This window comes from Lontra canadensis, unplaced genomic scaffold, assembly GCF_010015895.1.
Source record: "Lontra canadensis isolate GAN:19392208 unplaced genomic scaffold, GSC_riverotter_1.0 scaffold245, whole genome shotgun sequence".
NCBI classification, from domain to species: Eukaryota; Metazoa; Chordata; class Mammalia; order Carnivora; family Mustelidae; genus Lontra; species Lontra canadensis.
The window spans coordinates 305654-329005 of NW_022631239.1; the positions used below are offsets into that span (position 1 = coordinate 305654).

At 38.3% G+C, this 23352-nt stretch overlaps 1 long non-coding RNA gene across 2 annotated transcripts in view; it reads left to right on the plus strand.

The window, feature by feature from the left end:
- Positions 1–1455: 1455 nt before the first annotated feature.
- Positions 1456–23352, plus strand: part of LOC116862464 — a 30791-nt gene continuing 8894 nt past the window's right edge. Inside the window, exons 1-3 of one of the 2 annotated variants that reach the window (XR_004381638.1) lie at positions 1456–1493; positions 5130–5195; positions 12065–12205. This is a non-coding gene — a long non-coding RNA (uncharacterized LOC116862464). Of the gene's footprint in view, positions 1494–3432; positions 3474–5129; positions 5196–12064; positions 12206–23352 lie in introns of those variants that run through there. The other variant, XR_004381639.1, reaches the window with a different exon arrangement.

Genomic DNA, 23352 nt, shown 5'->3' on the forward strand with positions numbered 1-23352 from the left:
TGGACTTTTATCTTTTTGCCATCTGTCTCTGGTTAGGAACACATGCTTGGAGTTGCAAACATCCATGAAGAGAGGATAGCAACACCTCATAGCAAGTTTGTGGTGAAGAACTAAATCTAGTCAACATCATGAAGAACCTTTCCCTAGGGCCTGCTTTAACTAAATGCTTCATAAATATTAGATGTCTGTACCCCCCAAATCAGATAACTCCTGTATCTCCTTTATCTGACGCTCAGATAGGGCCCTGAACCTGGATGCAGGTCAGAATCACCTTGTGATCCTTTTCTAAACCCTTATCTGAAACTCTCTGGTTGGGAGAAATGGGACTTCCATCTCAAAGGCCGTTGAAGTTATTCATCTGTCGTAACATGGGCCTTGGGAAACAGATATGTCCATTTGACATAACGTTATATGTGAGACTCTATTTCCCCTTCATTCCTTTAATACCAGCTTATGCCTTTATTGCTAATATGGTTGCTCATTTCCCTGGACTTGCTCCATTGGAGGGGTGATCACAGGCAACTAGTGGTGGTGGTCTGAAGAGTGAAGGTGGTTTGCTTTTGGTGAAAGGGGACCTAGTGTTGTATTAGGCACTTCGTTACTCCAGTAAAACACAGTGATTGCTGGGTCTGTCTCTCCCGGTATAGCTCTTCATGGTGAGTGGCCCAGCTCATATCAGGTGCCTGAAGGAGGCAGGTTCTGAGGATGTGTCCGGATGGCTTCTACTCCAGCAGTCCTCAGGAGAGCCCATCACCTTACATCCCTGGTGGAATATGGTACCTGGCTGAAGAGAGTGCATAGATCTGAAAAAAGCATGTTGTGGAACAGCTCCTTTGAGGTTCACAAACTAGCCTAAAAGTAGAGAAGCTGCTTTCATCTCATCATGGGAGAAGAGGTTTAGCAGGTGGAATTTTATTTCGTCAGCAGCTATAGCCTGTGTAGTAAGCCCTTGAGGCCCATCTTAGAGAGACTTTTTTTTTTTCCCTGAAAAACAATGAATCATCCAGTTTAGGAAGAAACTTACTTGGACTTAAACATACATTTAATATACATTAACATAAACATACTTAAATTGTTCTCACTGTGTAAATAATCAGCAATTCTCATGTCTTTCAGATGGGTATGGAAATGTGCAGTTGTTAGATCTTTCTAGTAATATGACATTGTAACAGATTTTTCTCTGGTGCCCATGATTTTTTCCCATTATATAATGAAATGTTTTAAAGAGCCAGAAAATTTCCAAGTGTTAGTTAAAGATATCAGTGACAAGAAACTATTATTATTACTGTTATTATATTGTTATTGTTATTATTATTATTTTAAAGATTTTATCCACTTGTTTCAGAGAGAGAGCAAGGGGAGTAGCAGAGGGAGAGGGACAAGCAGACTCCTCACTGAGTGCAGAGCCCAACGTGGAACTCGATCCAAGGACCCCAAGACTAGGACCCCAGCTGAAACCAAGAGGCAGACTCTCAACCAACTGAGCCACCCAGGTACCCCTAGAACTTAACATAAGAAAGATAATTATTACCCTAGCATTTGCCCTCTTATAATGATACTCAGCTATATTCCCTAAAATAACCAGTTACACTTCAATATCATTATGATTATTTTCCTAGAATATAATATTTTTATTTCCATACTTTAGAAGGATATGGACATCAACTTTCCCTAAGTATTTGGATATATTTCACTAAAATGATTATTTCTATTTTGGTTATATGTAGCATGGACAAATTTGGTAAGACAGTGTGTGGATCTGCTAATGTTACAAGAACACAGTTGTGGAAATCTTTTCCCTGATTTATTTAATTGCATCAGAGAATTTGAATATATAAATATATGTAAAGTACTTTATTGATGTATGATTGACATACAATCCACTGCATACTTAAAGTATATGCTTTGATAAACTTTGATACATGTATGTACCTTTGAATCTAATACTAATACAGTCAAGGTAATGAACATATCAGTCACCTTAAAAACATTCTTTGTGCCCCTTTGGTAATGCCCCCATCTACCTCTCTCCAGCCTCTTTCTCTCCACATCACCCTACGCCATTCCCAGGCAACTACTGATCTTCTGTCAGTATGGGTTAGATTTCTTTTCTTACAGTTGTATGTGAATAGAATATTCAGTGTGTATTTTTTGTGTCTTGTTTCCTACAACCTAATTATTTCTAGATTTATCCATTTGTTGCATGTATCGATAGTTCCTCCTTTTTTATGATTGACGAATATTCCATTGTACGGATGTATCACAATTTATTCTGTCCATTTACCTGGTCATGAATATTTGGGTTGTTTCCGATTTGGGGCTCTCTGCATTGGTGGTATAGTGGTGAGCATAGCTGCCTTCCAATTTTGGGCTCTTATAAATAAAGCTGCTATGAATATTTGTATATGTGTCTTCATTTGGACATAACATTTTCTTTCTCTAGGGTAAATACTTATGAGTACAATGGCTGGGACATATAGTAGTTGTAAGATTGACATTTCAAGAAACTGGCAAACTGTTTTCCAAAGTGTTGGCAACATTTCTCATTGCCATTAGCAGTGTATGAGAGTTCCATCCTCCACAACGCTGCCAGGACTTGGTATGGTCAGTTTTTTTAATTTGGCTGTTCTTAGAAGGGTGTAGTGGTATGTTGTAGTTTTTATTTATATTTCCCTAATGGATTTGAATATTTGAGAAAAGTTGTTTAACATCTTTTCAAGTGCTTATTTAACATTTATGTATCTTTTTCAAATATATTTTATTTATTTACTTGACAGACAGAGATCACAAGTAGGCAGAGAGGCAGGCAGAGAGAGAGAGAGGAGGAAGCAGGCTCCCTGTGGAGCAGAGAGCCTGATGCAGGACTCGATCCCGTCCCAGGACCCTGAGATCATGACCTGAGCCAAAGGCAGAGGCTTAACCCACTGAGCCACCCAGGTGCCCAAACATTTATGTATCTTTTTTAATGGAGTGTCTATTCAAATTTTTTTTTTGCCCATTTATTTGTTAGAGTAACTGTTTTCTTGTTAATGACCTTTGTGAGAAATTCTGTATTCTGGATACAAGTCCTTTATCAGAGTTCTAATTTACAAATATTTTCTCCCGGTCAGTGGCTTATCTTTTAATTCTCTCAATAGTGTCTTTGGAAGTGCAGAAATTTTTAACTTTGAGGAAGTCCAGTTTATTGATTTGTTCACTTACTAATTATAGTTTTGATTTCGCATCTATGAAATCTTCACCTAACCCAAGGTCATAAGGATTTTTTTCCTTTCTTTTTCTTTTCTTTTTTTTAAATTAAGATTTTATTCATTTATTTGACAGAGAGACAGTGAGATCGGGAACATAAGCAGGGGGAGTGGGAGAGGGAGAAGCAGGCTTCCCACGGAGCAGGGAGCCTGACACAGGGCTCCATCCCAGGACCCTGGGATCATGACCTGAGCCAAAGGCAGATGCTAAACGACTGAGCTACCCAGGTGCCCCTCTCCTTTGTTTTCTTTTAGAAGTTTTGGGTTTTATATTTAGGTCTATGATCCATTTTGAGTTGATGTTTGTATATGGTAAAATACATGGATGACTGTGCATATGGATACGCACCTGTCTCAACTCCATTTGTTGAAAGACTGTCCTCTCTCCACTGAATTGCCTTTGCAATTTTGTCAAAAGTCAGTTGTTCATATGGGTGTGAACTCTGGACGCTTTATTCTGTTCCTTTGATCTTCTTCCTGTCTACCTTGATGCCAATACCACATTGTTCTGGTTACTGAAGGTTTTATCATAACTCTTGAAATCAGGTAGTTTTGATCTTCCAGCTTTGTTCTTTTTTTTAAAGAATTTGAGTAGTTGACACACAATGTCACACTAGTTTCAGGTGTACAACATAGTGATTGAAGAAGTTTATACATTATTCTGTGTTCATCACAAATATAGCTACCATCTCTCCCCATTCAAACACTATTACAAAGCTGTTGATTATGCTGTGCCTTTTATTCCCATGACCTATTCATTCCATAGCTGTAAGCCTGTATCTCCTATTCCCCTTCACCCATTTTGTCCATCCTCCAACCCCCTCCCCTCCAGCAACCATCAGTTTGTTCTCTGTATTTATAGGTCTGATTCTGCTCTTTGTTTATTCATTTGCTTTTTTAGATTCCACATATGAGTGAAATCATATGGTGTTTGTCTGTCTTAGTCTGACTTGCTTCACTTAGCATAATACCCTCTGGGTCCATCCATGTTGTAAATAGCACAATCTTATTTGTTCTTTTTCAAAGTTGTTCTTATAATCTAGGTCCTTTACATTTCAACATGAATTTTAGAATCAACTTCTTAGTTTCTTAAAAACAAAATGTGTGCTAGGATTTTTATTAGGATTACAGTGAATCTGTTGATAAGTTGTGGCAGAACAGACATCTTAATAATACTAGTGTTCTGACACATGAAAATGGTATGTCCCTCCATTTAGTTGGATCTTTAATTTCTGTCAGCAGTGTTTTGTACTGCTCAATGTACCTACCTTTACATATAAGTAGAGAGATGATTCCTAAGTATTTTATACTTTTTGGTACTATCATGAATGATAGTATTTTTTATTTCTATTTTTATTATTTTTTAAAGATTTTATTTATTTGACAGAGAGAGACAGCCAGAGAGAGAACACAAGCAGGGGGAGTGGGAGAGGGAGAAGCAGGCTTCCCGCCGAGCAGGGAGCCTGAAGCGGGGCTCAATTCCAGGACCCTGGGATCATGACCTGAGCTGAAGGCAGACACTTAATGACTGAGCCACCCAGGTATCCAAATGACACTATCTTTTAATTGCAATTTACACATATATTTTCACTAAACTGTCAGAAGCCAAAATGTTGAAAAATAGCCATCAAGGAATCTTTTTGGTTGAAAGCTCAGGCTACTTGCTCTGCAGTGGAAAAAGTACTTGATGCATAACATGCATTTGTTTGTATTTTTATATCAGCTTTTAGAGGTTATTGGCAATGTATTGAAACTAGGGAGAAAAATGTCCCAAAGACAAGTCTACAGTTCATCTGAAAAAAATAGTTTAGTAGTTTTCAAGTTTGTATGTGTATTTAGAATTGAATCCATTGAATTGTAGTGTTTTTCTTTTTTACTCCCCAGATATTCCACTATAATGAATTCTTGGGATCTCGAGTGGGGAGAGAAGAGGAAGAAGCATATGTGAATGTGGGTACATATGTATGCACATATGTATATATTACTAAAGCTGCTGGGAATATATTGTCAGGAATACTTGACGGGTGAATTATTGTGTGTTATGTCAGTCCAGCCCAATTCCTAGCACATGATAGGAACCAAATCAGGGTGGTTGCTGTTTGTTTTTTTCCTAGCTTTCCCTGGCCAATATGTTTACCATGGTGACTCAGTGACTGCTGTGGGATCTGATGCAGACTGATGCACTCAGATCTGTTGCCTGGATCATTTGTTACTATGATAGTTACCAAGTGTTGCTTTCCTTTTTCTTTAAAAAACTAAATGTTATTAATTTCATACCTTATGTAAAACTTTAATCATTTTGTTTTATTTTTTTCATCTGATAAGTGTACTCTTTAATCTCCATCTCCTATTTCCTCCACCCCCCCCACCCACATTGCCTCTGGTAACCATCAGATTGTTCTTTATACCTACAAGTGTATGTCTTGGTTTGTTTCTCTCATTTTTTTCTTCATTTGCTCATTTGTTTCCTTTTTTTTAAAAGATTTTATTTATTCATTTGAGAGAGAGACAGAGAGAGCACAAGCAGAGGGAGAGTCAGAGGGAGAGGGAGAAGTAGACTTCCCGCTGAGCTGGGATCCGGATGTGGGGCTCAATCCCAGTACCTGGCAAACATAACCTGAGCCAAAGAGAGATGCTTAACCATCTGAGCCACCCAGATGCCCCTCTTTTGTCTCTTAAACTCCACATATCAGTGAAATCCTATGGTATTTGTCTTTCTCTGACTTATTTTGCTCAGCGTTATACTCTGTAGTTGTATCCATGTGGCAAGTGGCAAGATTTCATTCCTTCTTATGGTTGAATAATATCCATTGTATATGTATGTATATATCACATCTTTATCTATTCATATGTTGATGGACACTTGGGATGCTTCCCTAGTTTGGTTATTGTGAATAGTGCTACAATAAACGTAGGGGGTGCATGCATTCCTTTGAATTAGTGGAGTTTTTTGTTTTGTTTTGTTTTACTTTTTAAGTAAGCTCCACACCCAACATGGGGCTTGAACTCACAATCGGGAGATCAAGAGTCAGATGATGTACTGACTGAGCCAGCCATGTACTCCTGTTTTTGTATTTTTGGGGGGAAATAGCCAATAGTGTGATTCCTAGATTGTAGGGTATTTCTATTTTTAATTTTTTGAGGAAACTTCATACTGTTTTCCATAGTGGCTATACCAGTTTGCACTCCCACCAATATTGCAGGAAGGTTCCCTTTTCTCCACATCCTCACCAATACTTGTTTCTTCTGTTTTTGATTTTAGGCATTGTGACAGGTGTGAGGTAATAGCTCATTGTAGTTTTGATTTGCATTTCCCTGATGATGTGTGATGTTGAGCATCTTTTCATGTGTCCGTTGGCTATCTGGATGTCTTCTTTGGAGAAATGTCTATTCATGTCTTCTGCCTATTTTTTAATGGGGTTATTTGTTTTTTGGGTCTTAAGTTTTATATGTTCTTTAATATTTTCACACTAACCTTTTATCAGAGATGTCATTTGCAAATATCTTCTCCCATTCCATTGGTTGCCTTTTAGTTTTGCTGATTGTTTCCTTCATTGTGCAGAAGCTTTTTATTCTGATGTAGTCCTGATAGTTTATTTTTACTTTTGTTTCCCTTGATTCAGGAGACATATCTAGAAAGAATTTGCTATAGCTGATGTCAAAGAAGTTACTGCTTGTGTTCTAGGATTTTTATGGTGTCAGGTCTCACATTTAGGTCTTTAATCCATTTTAAATTAATTTTTGTGTATGGTGTAAGAAAGTGGTCTAGTTTCATTGTTTTGGATGTTGCTGTCCAGTTTTCCCAACACTATTTGTTGAAGAGCCTGTCTTTTTCCCGTTGGATATTTTTTCCTGCTTTGTTGAAGATTGACCATATAATTGTGGGTTTATTTCTGGGGTTTATATTCTGTTCCTTTGACTTGTGCCAGTACCATACCATGTTTTTTTCTTTTTTATTTTTAAGTAGACTCCATGCCCAACATGGGGCTTGAACTCATGACCCTGAGATCAAGAGTCCCACACTCTATTGATGGAGCCAGCTAGGTGCTCCTTAGTATCATACTGTCTTGATTAGTATAGCTTTGTACTATAGCTTGAGGTCTGGAATTGTGAAGCCTCCAGCTTTGCTTTTCATTTTCAAGATTGCTTTAGCTATTTGGGATCTTTTGTGGTTCGATACAAATTTTAGGATTACTTGTTATAGTTCTGTGAAAAATACTGTTGGTATTTTGATAGGGATTGCATTAAATCTGTACATTGCTTGGGGTAATATAAACATTTTAACAATATTTATTCTTCCAATCCATGAACATAGAATGTCTTTCCATTTCTTTGTGTCATCAATTTCTTTCATCAATGTTTTATAGTTTTCAGAGTATAGATCCTTTACCTCTTTGGTTAGGTTTATTTCTGGGTATCTTATTGTTTTGGGTATAATTGTAGATGGAATTGTTTTCTTAATTTCTCTTTCTGCTGCTTTGTTTTTGGTGCATAGAAATGAAACATTTCTTTTTTTTTAAAAGATTTTATTTATTTATTTGACAGAGAGATCACAAGTAAGCAGAGAGGCAGGCAGAGAGAGAGGGGGAAGCAGGCTCCCTGCCCAGCAGAGAGCCCGATGTGGGGCTCAATCCCAGGACTTTGAGATCATGACCTGGGCCAAAAGCAGAGGCTTAACCCACTGAGCCACCCAGGCGCCCCGTTGGTTGTTATTTCTCTTCTTTCGTTAGTAATTTTGTTTGAGTTGTCTCTCTTTTTTAAATTTTTTTTAAAGGTTTTATTTATTTATTTATTTGACAGACAGAGATCACAAGTAGGCAGAGAAGCAGGCAGAGAGAGAGAGGAAGGGAAGCAGACTCCCCGCTGAGCAGAGAGCCCGATGTGGGGCTCGATCCCAGGACCCTGGGACCACGACCCGAGCCGAAGGCAGAGGCTTTAACCCACTGAGCCACCCAGGTGCCCTGTTGGTTGTTATTTCTCCTCTTTTATTAGTAATTTTGTTTGAGTCATCTCTCTTTTTTAAATGACTCTTGCTATAGGTTTATCAATTTTGTTGATCTTTTCAAAGAACCAGCTCCTGGTTTCATTGATCTATTCTGTTGTTTTCTTTTTAAATTTCTATATCATTTATTTCTGCTCTGATCTGTTTTTTCCATCATTTTGCTGGTTTGGGGTTTTGTTTGTTCTTTTTCTAGCTCTTTTAGGTATAGGGTTAGGTTGTTTATTGGAGATTTTTCTTGCTTCATGAGGTACGCCTGTGTTGCTATAAATTTCCCTCTTAGAACCACATTTGCTGCATCCCAAAGATTTTAGACTGTTGTGCTTGCATTTTCATTTGTTTTCATGTCATTTTTTATTTCTTCTTTGATTTCTATGTTGACCCATTCATTGTTTAGTAGCATGTTATTTAACCTCCATGTATTTTATGATCTTTCCAAGTTTTTTCCTGTGGTTGATTTCTAGTCATAGCATTTTGGTCAGAAAAAATGCATAGTATGACTTTGGGCTTTTTTTTTTCTTTCTTTTTTTTCTGTATTTGTTGAGACTTGTTTTGTGGTTTAATATGTGATCTGTTCTGGAGATTTTCCATGTGCACTTGAAAAGAATGTATATTCTGCTGTTTTAAGATAGAATGTTCTGAATATGTCTGTTAAATCCATGTGGTGCATTCAAAATCACTGTTTCCTTGATTTTCTGTTTGGATGATTGGTCCATCAATGAAAGTTATGTGTTAAAGTCCCCTATTACTATTGTATGACTATTGATTATTTCTTTTATGTTTGTTATTAACTGCTTTATACATTTTGATGCTCCCATGTTGGGTGCATAATTATTTATAATTTGTATATCTTCTTGTTGGATTGTTCCCTTTGTTATTATATAGTGTCCTTATTTGTCTTTTGTTAATCTTTGTTTTAAAGTCTATTTTTTCTTATATAAATATTGCTACCCTGGCTTTCTTTTGGTATCCATTTTCATGATAGATGTTTCTCCATCCCCTTAATTTTAATCTGTAGGTGTGTTTTGGTCTGAAACAAGCCTCTTATATTCAGTACATAGATGGTCTTTTTTTTTTTTTTTTTTTGAGTAGGCTCCATACCCAGCGTGGAGCCCCATGTGGACCTGGACTCAACGACCGTGAGATCAAGACCTGAGCTAAAATCAAGAGTTGGACACTCAACTGGATGAGACACCCAGGAACCCCAGGTCTTGTTTTATTTATCCACTCTGTCATCCTGTGTCTTTTGATTGGAGTGTTTAGTCCATTTACATTCAAAGTAATTATTTACAGATACGTATTTATTGGCATTTTGTTCCTTGTTTTGTGTGTTTTTTTTTTCTATAGATTTTCCATGATTCTTCTCTTGCTCTCTTTCATGGTTTGTTGGCTTTCTTTAGTGATATACTTGGATTCCTTTCCTTCATTTTTTGCATATCAATTACTGGTTTTTGATTTGTGTTTGCCATTAGGTTTGTATGTAATATCTTCTGCATATAGCAGTCTATATTATCTTGATGGTTGCTTAAACTCATTCTTTACTCCTCTTCCTCCCATGTTTTAGGTATGTCATGTCACATTTTATAACCTTCTGTTTTATGAATTCCTTGCCTGATTTTTACAGTAATATTTATTTTTATTGCTTTTGTGTTTTTTACTTTTTATACTCTCACTTGTTATTTTCCTTTCTACTCAGAGTCCCCTTTAATATTTGTTGAAGGGCTGCTTAGTGGTCACAAACTCCTTTAGTTTTTGTTTGTCTGAGAAACTCTTTATCTCTACTTCTATTCCGAATGATAGCATTGCTGGATAGAGTATTCTTGGCTGCAGATTTTTCCCATTCAGCACTTCGAATATATCATAACACTCCCTTCTAGCTTAGAAAGTTCCTGCTAAAAAATTCACTGATAAGCTTATGGGGATATCCCCTTTTCTTCTTAAAATATTTTATTTATTTATTCATGAGAAATGGAGAGAGGGAGGCAGAGGTAGTGAGAGAAGCAGACTCCCCACAGAGCAGGGAGCCCAATGTGGGACTCAATCCCAGGACTCTGAGATCAGGACCTGAGTGGAAGGCAGATGCTTAACTGACTAAGCCACCCAGGCGCCCCATGGGGATTTCCTTTTATGTAACTGTCTTCTCTTGCTGCTCTAAAAATTTTTTCTTTATTGCTCCTTTTTTTAAAAAAAGATTTTATTAGTTCATTTAAGAGAGAGTGAGAGAGAGGGCATGAGCAGGGAGAAGGAGCAGAAGCAGAGGGAGAAGCAGGCTCCTCACTGAGCAGGAAGCCTGATGTGGGACTTGATCCCAGGACCCTGAGATCACGACATGAGCCAAAGGCAGACGCTCAACCAGCTGAGCCACCCAGGTACCCTGTTGCTCCTTTTTGACCTTTTAATTACTATATGTCTTGGTGTGGACCTCCTTGGGGTGAATTTGGAGGGGAGTGGATCTCTATGCCTCGTGGATCTAGATATGTGCTTCTTTTCCCAGACTAGTGAAATTTTCAGCTATTATTTCTTCACATAAAATTTCTGCCCCTTTCTCTCTCTTCTTCTGCTGAGATCCTAGTAATGAAGATGTTATTACACTTGATGGAGTCACTGAGTTCCCTAAGACCATTCTCAATTTGCATAATTTTCTTTCCCCTCCTTTGTTCAGCTTGGTTATTTTCCATTGCTCTGTCTTCTGGGTCATTAAGTCACTTGTTCCTCTGCTTTACCTTGCTTGCTATTTATTCAATCAAGTGTATTTTTAATTTTAATTTCATTTATTGTGTACTTGATCTCTGATTGGTTCTTTTTTTTTTAATCTCTGTGTAAAGGGTCTTCCTAACGTCCTCTACTCTTTTCTCCATTCCAGTGAGTATCTTTACAAACATTACTTTAAGTTCTCTATCAGACATACGACTTGTACCTGTTTCACTTTGGTCTCTTGTTGTGGTTTGGTCCTGTTCTTTCCTTTAGGAGATGTTTCTTTATCTCCTCATTTTGTCCCACTTTCTGTGTGTTTCTGTATGTTAGGAAAGTCTACTAATTCTCTTGTTCTGAATGATAATAGCCTTAAAAAGAAGAGGTCCTGTAGTGCCCTGCAGTGTAGTGTCCTCTGCTCCCCAGGGCCTGGAGCTTCTGCTTGTGTTTCCTGTGTGTATTGTATGTGCTCTGCTATTGAGTCTTGGCCTCTTTTTCCTTCAGTCCAGTCATCTGCACAGGCTCTCTTTGCTTATTTTGGGTAGCAAGTTGTGCAGTGGTCTACTTGCTCAAGCTGAGGTCCTGCCATCCAAAGCTTCTTCAGATTGGCTTCTCTGTCCATTTGTCACTTCCTTAGGGGTCTTTGAGTATCGAGTATCGACTTTTTACTTTCTGAGCTTGAGTATTTCCCTGTCTATAGAAAGAAAGCAACATTGCCCATGTTAGAGCAATACTTTGAGGATTTAAAGAAAAAAGTCTGAAAATAACAACTTATATTGAGTGGCATTTAGTAGGCCCTCTAAATGCTAATTGCCTTTTCCAACTTGGCCTCCTTAATTCTGTCAATGTGATGCCACCTCTGACATAAACATCATAGTATAACTACCAGAGAGAGTACTTGGATATGGAACAGCAAGCAGGGATGAGCCCCCATTTCCATGATGTGAGAGCTTCAGTGTCACTTGTGTGTGTGGGAGGGGGCTATACATCATTGCACAGCTTTCTGTGAACTGAGTGGGGACAGGCAAGTTTGTGTTCACCCTTTTTCCCTGTCTTTCATGTGCTTTCCCTTCCTCTCACTTTTTTCTCTATTCCAACTGCTGTCTGATCCCTTGACTTTCCCTTCTAGTAGAACATCAGAGAAAGGTGTGGACTGTAGGCCCTCCAAACAGGAGCTGATAGAGAAGAACCAAGTATAATGTCCAGTGTGCTAGTCAATTTCCTGGAGCAAGAATGAAGATATCGGGTTCCCATCATTGGGAAACGTTAGGTAAGTCACTGCCCTTCCACCAGCCTCATCTATACTTTAGTAAAGTGATACCCAATTCCTCCCACTACACAGGAATATTGTTGAGTTTAAGTGTGATTTTATGTGGGAAAGCAATCTGTAGTCATAGGTGGGAGGGAAGGACCAGTGCCCCCTTTGAGTAATTATATTAATGGAGATGCCCTTCATATCACATAATCTGCATGGTATGCATTAATGTTACACAAATATCAGATGTTTAGGTCAGGATTTTGCCAAGTGTGGTTCATGGACCACTTCATCAAAATTGTCAGGGAGTGTTGGTGGAAACTGCAGATTCCTGGGCTCACCCTAGGTCTGCTGTATCCCAAACAGGGAGGTAGGTGGGAAGGGTTTAAATTTTGAATAATTTGGTTCAAATAGTTGGTTCTGGCTCATTCCAATTTGTAAAGAACTCTGGATTTACAACAAAATGTTCTTAAAATTTTGAATCTTTGGCATCTAATTTCTTTGTCAAATATCTTTGTCTGCTCCTGTGTGTCAAATAGGTAGTAATTCCTTCATTTAGGTCATACATTTTTAGTGATTTATATGTGAGGCCTTAAACTAGGTATTGGGAATATAGCACAGAGAACAAGATAGGCAGAGTCCCTGGAGCTTTCATTCAGATTCGGGAAAACTGGCAATAAGCTGTTAGATCATAAGTGGGTCAGTTCCATATGGGCTTTAGGAAGGTAAACACATACACAAAAGAGAAAATGATGGGCCAGGGATTACTTAGATTGGGCTGTCCATAAAGTTCTTTCTCAGGAAGTGGCATTTGAGGTGAGTCTTGAAGGACAAGAGGCAACTAGGCCTAGGCTGGCCTCTTGATTTGTGATGTGTGTGGCCAATCATTTGTTCCAGGAGCTGATGATGAGCTTGAGTGGCTGGAGCCTGGCAGATAGAGTACAGATGGTAGGAAATGAGGTCGGAAGGGCAGATGGAAGCCAATCCAAGGAGAAGTAAAATATTCACACTCGCACACTTTGTAAGTGGCAGAACTAGGGTTTGGCCCTAGTCTGTCTCCAGAGGCTGCATTCCTAACCAGTGTACTTAAGAAGAATTAAAAAAAACACGTGTTGGGGGTGCCTGGGTGGCTCAGGTGGTTAAGTATCTGTCTGCCTTCAGCTCAGGTCATAATCTCGGGGTCCTGGGATTGAGCCCCGTGTCGGGCTCCCTACTCAGTGGGGAGTCTGCTTCTCCCTCTCCTCCTCCACCCCCCCAACTCCAATCATGCTGTCTCTCTCAAATGAATAAATAAAATCTAAACAACATCAAGAGCAACAACAAAAACAGGTATTGAACTATGTCAGCTCATACTGGGTGATGTTAGGCTGGAGCTATATGTTTTTTTTAAAGTTTATTTATTTTTTTAAGTAATCTCAGCACCCACTCAAAACCATGACCCCAGGATCAAGAGTCACATGCTCTACTGACTGAGGAAGCCTGGTGCCCCCAGGGCCATGTCTTTGGGTGAAAGCTATGCTTCAGTGTGCATTTTTTTAAATACATAGAGGGTATTTAAGAAAAACGAGAAGGTAATAATTATAAAAAACAAAAAAAATGATTATCATAGTTACTATGCATTGGACAACTTGTCTATTAAAATAATACCTTGGGCTTCCACAATGAATTCTTTTTATAAATTCAGAGTGCTCTTCAAGATGAGAATGACATTATTTTGTGTCTGAGGCCTCGGTTGTTGGGTGGCAGGTATGATCTGATCCCTTTTGACAGGTGAGGCAAGCAGAGCTGTCTTAACTTACCCAAGGTCACCTAGAATTAGTGGGTTAGGTCTGGTGCAGGTCAGATATATCTCCTGCTTATACTCAGTTTTCTTTCCATCAGATATGGTACTCTATGAAGTGCACCGCTTTTCAAGAGCTCAGAGGATATGTGCTTCTCTGAGGTTATTCTGAAGGTTATATAAGGGGACACTAAATACTTTCAAATGAAAGGAAATGAGGTGTTGATTTTCCTCTTTCTTAAACTCAGTAGGGAGATTAGAAGAAAAAATTTCTGGAATCATACAGCATGTACTCTTTTACATTTGGCTCCTTCAAATCAACATAATAGGGGTGTATGTGTGTGTATGTGTGTGTGTGTGTTTGAGTATGTGATTTACATTATCATTGTAGTTGCAGATCATTCTCATTGGTGTATAGTATTACATTGTAGATATTTTAATCTATATATCTGTTATGGGGATTGGGTGTTTTCTAGTTTTTTTACTTAATGTTGCTATGGATGTCCATACTTGTACCTACCTTTTAGATGGATACTTACTTTCCTTTCTCTTGGGCACATACCTAAGACAGGCATTTCTGAGTCATAGTATGTGTGTGTGTATGCTGAGCTTAGTAGATACTACCAAACACTTTTTCAAAGTGGTTGTTTCAGGCTGTATTTCCAATCTCAGCAACACTTGGTATCTTTCATCTTTTTCATTTTTGTTGTTTAGGTAAGCTTGTGGTAGTATCTCATTGTGGTTTTAATTTTAATTCTCTGAAGTCTTCAGTGGCATTTATTTTTTTTAATTTTATTTTTTTAAAGACCTTATTTATTTATTTGACAGAGAGAGAGATCACAAGGGGGCAGAAAGGCAGACAGAGGGGGAGGGGGAAGCAGGCTCCCCACTGAGCAGGGAGCTCGATCCCAGGACCCTGAGATCATAACCTGAGCTGAAGGCAGAGGTTTAACCTTCAGTGGCTTTTATTTTTATTTATTTATGTGTTTAAATTTTTAATTTTTAATTAACATATATTATTAGCCCTAGGGGTACAGGTCTGTGAATGGCCAGGTTTACACACTTCACAACACTCACCATAGCACATACCTTCCTCAATGTCCATAACCCTACCTCCCTCTCCCTACCCCCCCTCCTCCTGGCAACCCTCAGTTTGTTTTGTGAGATTAAGAGTCTGTTATAGTTTGTCTTCCTCCTGATCCATCTTGTTTCATTTATTCTTTTCCTACTCCCCAAACCCCCCCACATTGCCTCTCAACTTCCTCAAAACAGGGAGATCATATGATAATTGTCTTTCTCTGATTGACTTATTTCACTAAGCATAATACCCTCTAGTTCCATCCATGTCATTGCAAATGGCAAGATTTCATTTCTTTTGATGGCTGCATAGTATTCCATTGTATATATATAGCACATCTTCTTTATCCATTCATCTGTGGATGGACATCTAGGTTCTTTCCATACTTTGGCTATTGTGGACATTGCTACTATAAACATTCGGGTGCACGTGCCTCTTCAGATCCCTACATTTGTATCTTCTGGGTAAATACCCAGCAGTGCGATTGCTGGGTCATAGGGTAGCTCTATTTTCAACTTTTTGAGGAACCTTCATGCTGTTTTCCAGGGTGGTTGCACCAGCTTGCATTCCCGCCAACAGTGTAGAAGGGTTCCCCTTTCTCCGCATCCTCGCCAGCATCTGTCGTTTCCTGACTTGTTAATTTTAGCCATTCTGACTGGTGTGAGGTGATATCTCATTGTGGTTTTGATTTGTATTTCCCTGATGCCGAGTGATGTGGAGCACTTTTTCATGTGTCTGTTGGCCATCTGGATGTCTTCTTTGTAGAAATATCTGTTCATGTCCTCTGCCCATTTCTTGATTGGATTATTTGTTCTTTGGGTGTTGAGTTTGAGAAGTTCTTTATAGATTTTGCATACTAGCCCTTTATCTGATGTGTTGTGTGCAAATATCTTCTCCCATTCTGTCAGTTGTCTTTTGGTTTTGTTGACTGTTTCCTTTGCTGTGCAAAAGCTTTTGATCTTGATGAAGTCCCAATAGTTCATTTTTGCCCTTGCTTCCCTTGCCTTTGGTGACGTTCCTAGGAAGAAGTTGCTGTGGCTGAGGTCAAAGAGGTTGCTGCCCGTGTTCTCCTCAAGGATTTTGATGGGCTCCTTTCTCATATTGAGGTTCATCATCCATTTTGAGTCTATTTTCATGTGTGGTATAAGGAAATGGTCCAGTTTTGTTTTTCTGTGTGTGGCTGTCCAATTTTCCCAACACCATTTGTTGAAGAGACCGTCTTTTTTCCATTGGACATTCTTCCCTACTTTGTCGAAGATTAGTTGACCATAGAGTTGAGCATTTATTTCTGGGCTTTCTATTCTGTTCCATTGATCTATGTGTCTGTTTTTGTGCCAGTACCGTACTGTCTGGATGATGACAGCTTTGTAATAGAGCTTGAAGTCTGGAATTGTGATGCCACCAACTTTGGCTTTCTTTTTCAACATTCCTCTGGCTATTCGATGTCTTTTCTGATTCCATATAAATTTTAGGATTATTTGTTCCATTTCTTTGAAAAAGAAAATGGGATTTTGATAGGGGTTGCATTAAACGTGTAGATTGCATAGACATTTTCACAATATTTGTTCTTCCAGTCCATGAGCATGGAGCATTTTTCCATTTCTTTGTGTCTTCCTCAATTTCTTTCATGAGTATTCTATAGTCTTCTGAGTACAGATACTTTGCCTGTTTGGTTAGGTTTATTCCTAGGTATCTTATGGTTTTGGGTGCAATTGTAAATGGGATTGGCTCCTTCATTTCTCTTTCTTCTGTCTTGTTGTTGGTGTATAGAAATGCAACTGATTTCTGTGCATTGATTTTATATCCTGACACTTTACTGAATTCCTGTACAAGTTCTAGCAGATTTGGAGCAGAGTCTTTTGGGTTTTCCACACAAAGGATCATATCATCTGCAAAGAGTGATAGTTTGACTTCTTCTTTGCTGATTTGGATGCCTTTAATTTCTTTTTATTGTCTGACTGCTGAGGCTAGGATTTTTAGTACTATGTTGAATAGCAGTGGTGATAATGGACATCCCTGCCGTGTTCTTGACCTTAGCGGTAAAGCTCTCAGTTTTTCTCCATTGAAAATGATATTCACGGTGGGTTTTTCATAGATGGCTTTGATGATATTGACGTATGTACCCTCTATCCCTACACGTTGAAGAGTTTTGATCAAGAAAGGATGCTGTATTTGTCAAATGCTTTTCATCATCTATTGAGAGTATCATATGGTTCTTGTTCTTTCTTTTATTAATGTATCACAATGATTGATTTGCAGATGTTGAACCAACCTGGCAGCCCTGGAATAAATCCCACTTGGTCGTGGTGAATAATCCTTTTAATGTACTGTTGGATTCTATTGGCTAGTATTTTGGTGAGAATTTTTGCATCTGTGTTCATCAAGGATATTGGTCTGTAATTCTCTCTTTGACGGGATCTTTGTCTAGTTTTGGGATCAAGGTAATGCAGGCCTCAAAAAATGAGTTTGGAAGTTTTCCTTCCATTTCAATTTTTTGGAACAGTTTCAGGAGAATAGGAATTAATTCTTCTTTAAATGCTTGGTAGAATTCTCCTGGGAAGCCGTCTGGCCCTGGGCCCTTGTTTGTTGGGAGATTTTTGATGACTGCTTCAATCTTCTTACTGGTTATAGGTCTGTTCAGGTTTTCTGTTTCTTCCTGGTTCAGTTGTGGTAGTGTATATGTCTCTAGGAATGCATCCATTTCTTTCAGATTGTCAAATTGGCTGGCGTATAGTTGCTCATAATATGTTCTTATAATTGTTTGTATTTCTTTGGTGTTGGTTGTGATCTCTCCTCTTTCATTCATGATTTTATTTATTTGGGTCCTTTCTCTTTTCTTTTTGATAAGTCTGGCCAGGGGTTTATCAATCTTATTAATTCTTTCAAAGAACCAGTTCCTAGTTTTGTTGATTTGTTCTATTGATTTTTGGTTTCTGTTTCATTGATTTCTGCTCTGATCTTTATTTCTGTTCTCCTGCTGGGTTTAGGCTTTCTTTGTTGTTCTTTCTCGAGCTCCTTTAGGTGTAGGGTTAGGTTGTGTATTTGATACCTTTCTTGTTTCTTGAGAAAGGCTTGTATCACTATATATTTTCCTCTCAGGACTGCCTTTGCTGTGTCCCACAGATTTTGAACCGTTGTGTTTTCATTATCATTTGTTTCCATCAATTTTTTCAATTCTTCTTTAATTTCCTGGTTGACCCATTCATTCTTTTTTTTTTAATTTTTAAATTTTTTATTTCTTTTCAGCGTAACAGTATTCATTGTTTTTGCACCACACCCAGTGCTCCATGCAATCCGTGCCCTCTCTAATACCCACCACCTGGTTCCCCCAACCTCCCACCTCCCACCCCGCCCCTTCAAAACCCTCAGATTGTTTTTCAGAGTCCATAGTCTCTCATGGTTCACCTCCCCTTCCAATTTCCCTCAACTCCATTCATTCTTTAGAAGGATGCTCTTTAGTCTCCATGTATTTGGGTTCTTTCCAACTTTCCTCTTGTGATTGGGTTCTAGCTTCAGAGCATTGTGGTCTGAAAATATGCAGGGAACGATCCCAATCTTTTGGTACCGGTTGAGACCTGATTTGTGACTCAGGATGTGATCTATTCTGGAGAATGTTCCATGTGCACTAGAGAAGAATGTGTATTCTGTTGCTTTGGGATGGAATGTTCTGAATATATCTGTGATGTCCATCTGGTCCAGTGTATCATTTAAGGCCTTTATTTCCTCGTGGATCTTTTGCTTGGATGATCTGTCCATTTCAGTGAGGGGGTGTTAAAGTCCCTTATTATTGTATTATTGTCGATGTCTTTCTTTGATTTTTTTATTAATTGGTTTATATAGTTGGCTGATCCCATGTTAGGGGCATAGATATTTAAAATTGTTAGATCTTCTTGTTGGACAGATCCTTTGAGTATGATATAGTGTCCTTCCTCATCTCTTATTATAGTCTTTGGCTTAAAATCTAATTTATCTGATATAAGGATTGCCACCCCAGCTTTCTTCTGATGTCCGTTAGCATGGTAATTGTTTTCCATCCCCTCACTTTAATTCTGGGGGTGTCTTTGAGTCTAAAATGAGTTTCGTGTAGACAGCATATTGATAGGGTTTATTTTTTTTATCCATTCTGATACACTGTGTCTTTTGATTGGGGCATTTAGCCCATTTACATTCAGGGTAACTACTGAGAGATATGAATTTAGTGCCATTGTATTGCCTGTAAGGTGACTGTTACTGTATATTGTCTCTGTCCCTTTCTGGTCTACTACTTTTAGGGTCTCTCTTTGCTTAGAGGACCCCTTTCAATAATTCCTGTAAAGCTGGTTTGGTGTTTACAGATTCTTTCAGCTTTTGTTTGTCCTGGAAGCTTTTTATCTCTCCTTCTATTTTCAATGATAGCCTAGCTGGATATAGTATTCTTGGCTGCATGTTTTTCTCGTTCAGTGCTCTGAATATATCATGCCAGTTCTTTCTGGCCTGTCAGGTCTCTGTGGGTAAGTCTGCTGCCAATCTAATATTTTTACCATTGGACGTTACAGACTTCTTGTCCCGGACTGATTTCAGGATTTTCTCTTTGTCACTAAGACTTGTAAGTTTTACTATTAGGACCTAGTCTTACTGATTTTGAGTAAATCTGTGCCTCCTGGATTTTGATGCTTGTTCCCTTTGCCATATTAGGGAAATTCTCTATAATAATTCACTCCAATATACCTTCTGCTCCCCTCTCTCTTTCTTCTTCTTCTGGAATCCCAATTATTCTAATATTGTTTTGTCTAATGGTATCACTTATTTCTCGAATTCTCCTCTTATGGTCCAGTAGTTGTTTGTCTCTCTTTTGCTCAGCTTCTTTATTCTCCATCATTTGGTGTTCTATATCACTAATTCTTCTTCTGCCTCATTTATCCTAGCAGCAAGAGCCTCCATTTTTTATTGCACCTCATTAATAGCTTTTATCATTTCAGCTTGGTTAGATTTTAGCTCTTTTATTTCTCCAGAAAGGGCTTTTATTTCTCCAGACAGGGTTTCTCTAATATCTTCCATGCCTTTTTCGAGCCCAGCTAGCACTTTTAGAATCGTCATTCTGAACTCTAGATCTGATGTATTACCAATGTCCATATTGATTAGGTCCCTGGCCTTCAGTACTGCCTCTTGTTCTTTTTTTTTTTTTTTTTTGTGGTGAGTTTTTCAGCCTTGTCATTTTATCCAGATAAGAATATATGAAGGAGAGAATAAAGTACTAAAAGGATGGCAAAGACCCAGAAAAATGTGCGTTAACCAAATCAGAAGAGACCCCAAATCATAGGGGGATTTATTGATTGAGTTCATCTTTTAAAGCATTGTGGTCTGAAAATATGCCTAGTATAATCTCAGTTTTTGAGTAGCTGTGAAGAAGTGATTTGTGACCCAGTATCTGATATGTTTTGGAGACTGCTCCATGTACACTCAAAAAGAATGTGTATTTTGTTGCTTTAGAATGAAATGCTCTCAATATAACTGTGACGTCTATCTAGACCAGTGTGTCATTCAAAGCCATTGTTTCTTTCTTTATCTTCTTCTTAGATCATCTGTCTATAGCTGTGAATGTGGTGTTAATATTCCATACTATTATTGTATTATTATCAATGAGTTTCCTTAAGTCTGTTATTGATTCATATATTTGTCTGTTCCCAAGTTGGGGGCATAAATATTAAAGTTGTTAGATCTTGTTGTTGGATAGACCCTTTTATTATGATATAGTGTCCTTCTTCATCTCTTATTACAGTCTTTAGTGTAAAATCTAGTTTATCTTTCATAAGGATGCTACTCCAGCTTTCTTTTGATGTCCATTAGCATGATATGTGGTTCTCTACCTCCTCACTTTCAATCTGGAGGTGTCTTTGGCTCCAATCTGAGTCTCTGTAGACAGTATATGGGTGGGTCTTGTTTTTTTATTCAATCTGATACCCTGTGTCTTTTGATTGGAGCATTTAGTCCATTGACATTCCCTGTAATTATTGAAAGATGAATTTAGTGCCATTGTATTACCTGTAAAATTACTGTTTCTGTAGATTGTCTCTGTTCCTTTCTGGTCTTTATTACTTTTGGGCTCTCTCTGTGTTCAAAGGATCCCCTTTAATATTTCTTCCAGGGATGGATTAGTGCTCATGAATTCCTTTAGTCTTTGTCCTGGAAACTGTCTCCTTCTGTTCTGAATAACAGCCTTGCTGGATAAAGTATTCTTGGCTGCATATTTTTCCCATTTAGCACATTGAATATATCATGCCAGTCCTTTCTGGCTTGCTAGGTCTCTGTGGACAGGTCTGCTGCCAACCTTATGTTTCTACCCTTGTAGGTTAAGGACCTCTTGTCCTGAGCTACCTTCAGGATTTTCTCATTGTCTCTGAAATTTTCAAGCTTCACTCTTATATGTCAAAGTGTTGACCTATTTTTATTGATTTCGAGGGGTATTCTCTGTGCCTCCTGGACTTGAATGCCTGTTTCCTTCTCCATATTAGGAAAGTTCTCAGCTATAATTTGTTCAAATAAACTTTCTGATCATCTCTCACTCTTTATCTTCTGGGACCCCTATTATCTGTATATTATTTCACTTTATGGTATCGCTGATTTCTTGCAGTCACCCCACGTGATCCAGTAGTTGTTTTTCTCCGTTATTCTCAGCTTCCTTATTTGCCATCATTTGTCTTTTAGATCACTGACTCATTCTTCTGCCTCATGTATCCTCACTGTTAGAGCCTCCATTTTTGACTGTATCTTAGTAATAGCATTTTCAATTTCAGCCTGATTAGATATTAGTTCTTTTATTTCTATAGTAAGGGATTTTCTAGTGTCTTCTATGCTTTTTTTTTCCTAGCTCAGCTAGTATCTTTATAATCATTGTTTTGAATTTTTGAATTCTAGTTCTAACATCTTACTTATATCCATATTAATTAAATCCCTGGCAGTGAATACTTCCTCCTTTCTTTTGGGGTGAGTTTCTCTATCTTATTATTATGTCCAGAAAATAATAGAAGAAAGAGAGAGAAAAGACAAAAATAACAAGGCCAGAAGAAAAGAAACAAAACTAACTAGAAGAAAACAGAAACAAAACAAGATAAGAAAAAAATCAAGCAAGAAGTAAAACTGAACAAAACAATAAACCAGATCTTGGGTGTATTTTGGTCAGTTATTAAAAGAAACTAGATCCCAAAATAGGAAAGAAAGTAAAACTTATAAATATATACAAAAATAAAATAAAAGACAATGAAAGGAAACCAAAAATAAAAGAATATATATATGTGTGTAGATATATATATATAATGTATACATAAAAATAAACATTAAAAAAGAGTAAGAGATAGAATTGAGAAAGTAAGTACATAGTTGGAAAAAAATAAAACTGAAAGACTAAAGAACAATAATAAAACCTGTGGGAATTTGTAATACCTGACTAGGTAAGTTTTAATAAACATATGCCTCCCTGGGTGAGACTAGTTGAAAAGCAAAGAATGAGTGCCCATAAAACTTGGCCTTTTTAAGGGTTTCTGGACTGAAAACAGCTAGATTGTTGTTGTGGCTCAATGTACCCATCCAGGGAGTAAATCCTTAGGAGAAAGATTTATCTTTGGTGGTCACGTACTCCCTGCCTGCATGTGCATCAAGAGCACAGCTCATTCTAATCACACGATGCTTCCCTATATTGCTGTCCTGATTATTAAACCTTTGCACTCCTTTTTGTTTCTCTTATTCCTCTGATATATTGATAATATTCCTAATAAAAGTGGAGGCAGTGCTTGGCTTGGGGCCTTCTGCCACTAGAGCATCTGGTCCCCCTGCCCTCTCCTTTCTTCTACTTAGGTGTCTGGAGTGATCTTTTCATTTACTGCCTCAGGATTTGCTGGCCAAACCTAACAAAAACCATGTCTGCTATATACCTTTTTCCCCAAGGGCTGAAATTTTGCAGTTCTCTGTGATCGGTAAACTCGGTACTAGCTGGTTGTTCCTGCTGGTCTTCTGGGAGGTGCCTGTGTGCTGATTTTTGATGCCCTTGCTCTGGTGGAATTGCATCCCCCTTGCCAGAGGGCCAGGTTCAGTGCAAGAGGCTCCAGGTTGCAATATGTAGTGCTGTTTTGCTCCCTGATGGCTTTTGGCACAGAAGTGCAGGATGAACATGGTGAGGCCTTGATCTCTAGCCCTGGAGCCGAAAGTTTGTGCTCCCCACTCTTCAGTGAGCCCTCACAGAAAAGCAGTCAGTTATCTTGTCTCTCTGGTTTCTGTCCAAACTATTTTTTCCCCAGCTTGTGACTGAGAATTTTTATCTCAGGCACACGA